The 3,238-nt window shown below is 35.3% G+C and overlaps 1 protein-coding gene and 1 long non-coding RNA gene across 8 annotated transcripts in view; one reads left to right on the forward strand and one right to left on the reverse strand.

Annotated features, from left to right (window-relative positions):
• The window catches only part of LOC106869993 (adenosylhomocysteinase-like 1), a 420,486-nt gene that overhangs the window by 241,487 nt on the left and 175,761 nt on the right, over positions 1-3,238 (reverse strand). The window lies entirely within an intron of this gene.
• LOC106869995 (uncharacterized) overlaps positions 1-3,238 on the forward strand; it is a 279,440-nt gene that overhangs the window by 86,612 nt on the left and 189,590 nt on the right. The gene's annotated exons all lie outside the window — the stretch shown is intronic.

Raw genomic sequence — 3,238 nt, forward strand, 5'->3', positions numbered from 1 at the left:
CACACACACACACACACACACACACACATACATATATAGTCACATATCATATTGGAAATCTCTCGGCTTCCAATTCCTACATCAGGAATAATCACCATGACTAATATTACCTTGCTTGTAAACAAGTAAGGATTAAAAACAAAAAGAGCATCCAGCCACAGAAAATCTGCTTCAATAAATTTCATGGTTAAAAGTGATCTGATTATATCTTTCTCCCCAAAATACTTTGTTAATTTATGTTCCAAACACCAACTTAATAATGACAAAGTTATTTCAGTAAATTCTTAATTATTTTCAATATTAACTGAAAGAAAAAGCATTGTATTTCAATACAAACATGGCAATGACAAAGTAGTTAAATAGACAACAAAATGACTCCTTACAGAAGCTTAACCTATTGCCAGGTGAGGTGTAAAGTCAACTCAAATATTGTCTGTTAAAGGTGTATAGATGTTATCAAGTGTAGATGAAAAATAAAGGTCAATTCTCAGGATTTGAACTCAAAAGGTAAATGGGAAAAACAAAGTAGTAAGTACTATATCTGCACTGCTGCAATCTTTAATAATCTCTTCAATGAAAAATGCTTTATACAACACAGCCCCAAATGTATAGAAGATTGAACAAGAATCTAACTTGATAACACGATTCATTTACTCACAATCTTTAACAAATTTGAACTCAATATAAGCATAAAAGAAACTTAAATAATTTCACAAGACTATGTACATCATGGGCTTTCCAAGTAGTGTATACACACCCATGGGGTGGCAGTGACTAAAACCATTGGAGTATACAGGGTTGAATTTAATAGTCTGTACCTAGAAATAACTGGGGGACAAAAATTGCAGTTTTCTGCAGGCTAGTTAGCTAATATCATACGTCTTAGCAGAAAGACTGATATATTGTTTCCATATGTCTCATTTAAGCTATACAAATCATTTAAATAAATGGTCTGCACTGAAAACATTTAGATCATTTTGTAAAACGGTAAATATTCCAAGCTTTCTGCAACTGTTAAACTTATTCCATTAGTTTATTTTACAAGTGTGTGTATATAAGGGAACTAGCTTTAAGCATGAGATTTATTTATTAAGCAAATACATCAAACTGGCAGAATTGTTACTGTGTTGGGCAGATTGTTTGTAAGATTCCTTTCAGCTCTTTACATTCTGAGATAAAATGCTGCCAATGTCGACTCACATTTATCCTTTCAGGATTCATAAAATAAGTATTTGTTGGCACTGGGGTCAACATGATCATCAAGTCTTATCTCCCAGAATTTCAAGTGCTGTACCTATAGGCGTAAGCATCATCAAATACACAAAGCTGCAACCATCTTCTCATTGTCCACCAAAGACCATCCTTCCCATTATAAAATAAAATGTTTTCTTTTGATATCAAGTATTAAAGTTGTGTTTGCATTTACAGCTGATTGTTTTCTCACGAAAATTCTATTAATTAATGCTTTTTGTTGTTTTTAAATCCAATATTTAATGTGGAAACTACTAAAGTGTTACAAGAGGTGAATTAAGTAAAAAGACTAAGATGCATTAGTATGCACAGAGAAGAAATTTCGCAATGGTATAAAATAAATGTGCAAGGAATTTAGCCACAGTATAAGTTAAGGCTTAACCACAAATATAAGTTATAAGTTAAGTTAATACATAAATCATATATAAAAAACAAAAAAACAAAACCAAATTGTTGTATAAAAGTGTTTAGCGACAATATGGATATTTCTAGCCCAGAATGAGATCAAACTGGAAACAAAACGATGAGAATGAAGGGGGATAACTATCGCCGATTTTTTCTTTTTGTTTCCCTTTATAAGTGAAGAATTGTAACACCTCCCGGAATTTTATTTTATAACAATTCTAACGTGTTTCTACAAGAATAGATAGGTGACCACTTTAAAACAAGAGGCGCTAAATCAAAGAAATAGATGCAGGTCCAACAATAAACGAATGACATTAATAGCTTCCACGAAACAAGAAAGAAGAGGAATAACTCTTGCAAGATTTGTGCATACAGGGAAAGAACTCGACCAAAATTTTGGATTTGTTCAAGCTTTGAGTAGCATGCTCGCAGAATCCTTTGGAGAGTCAGGAAGAAATGCCGTGCAATATTTCCTTTAGCTCATCGCATTCTTCATTCAAATCTCACTGAAGTCAAAGTGGCAATTCGCCCCACCCCCCCCAAAAAATGTTAGTCCTGTGCCTAAATTACCAAAAGAATCATTATAAGCCAATACAAGATTTTGGGCAAGATTTTACGACCACGTTGAAACAATAAAAACGCTATGGAAAGATGTATTTTCCTAAACTGATCTCACAGGCGCAGGCATAGCTGTGTAATAAATGTGTGGTTAAGAAGTTCGCTGTGAAATCGTGTTCAGTTCACCAAGAGCCAATTGTTGTACGTATTCACTTTGCATAAGGAAACTTTTGGAATCTTGTGAGAGTATGTGTCTGTATACATGTAAGTGCATGTATATATGCAGGCATAGGTACGCGCGCGCACACAAACGTGGATTTAAGAAGGCCAAATGAGAGCCGAGTGCACAATAGGCGTCGGTGTGGCTCTATGGGAAGAAGTTTGCTTCCTAACCAGTTTAGGCTGGTATCTTCTACAATAGGCTCAGGCCAACTAAAGCCTAGTGAGTGGAGTTGGTGGGCAGAAACTGAAAGAGGCCCACCGTGTATGTGTGTAGAGGGTCTATGTTTATTCTCGCACCCACCGCTTCAATCGATGATATTGTATTTATGCCCCTGTTAATTAGTGGTTCAGCAATGGCCCTGACAGAATAATTACCAGCCTAAAAAAGTGAATACTGGCGTCGATTCGTTTGACTAAAATCTTTCAAGGCGGTGCCCCATCATGGCCGCAGTCTAATGATAGAATAAAGAAAAATAATAACAGAACAAAGTCGTAGAAGATATAGTTTTAATTGACTACCTTTGTTTCACTAAAAGCTATATTTATATCTTCATTTATTTGAGTCTATGGAATGTGGTCATAATGGAGCATTATCTTAGATTTTAATCAAACAAATCGAGAGTAGTCTGGTACTATGTTAACAGATCTTTTTTGCCAAACCACTAAGTTACGGAGACGTAAACAAGCCAACAGTGGTTCTCAAGCAACAGGTGACGGAAACACACACACACACACACACACACATACACGACGAGCTTCCAAAATTCACTCAAGGCACTGGAAGATCTGGGGCTAAAAAAAG

Source organism: Octopus bimaculoides, chromosome 3 (genome assembly GCF_001194135.2).
Source record: "Octopus bimaculoides isolate UCB-OBI-ISO-001 chromosome 3, ASM119413v2, whole genome shotgun sequence".
NCBI classification, from domain to species: Eukaryota; Metazoa; Mollusca; class Cephalopoda; order Octopoda; family Octopodidae; genus Octopus; species Octopus bimaculoides.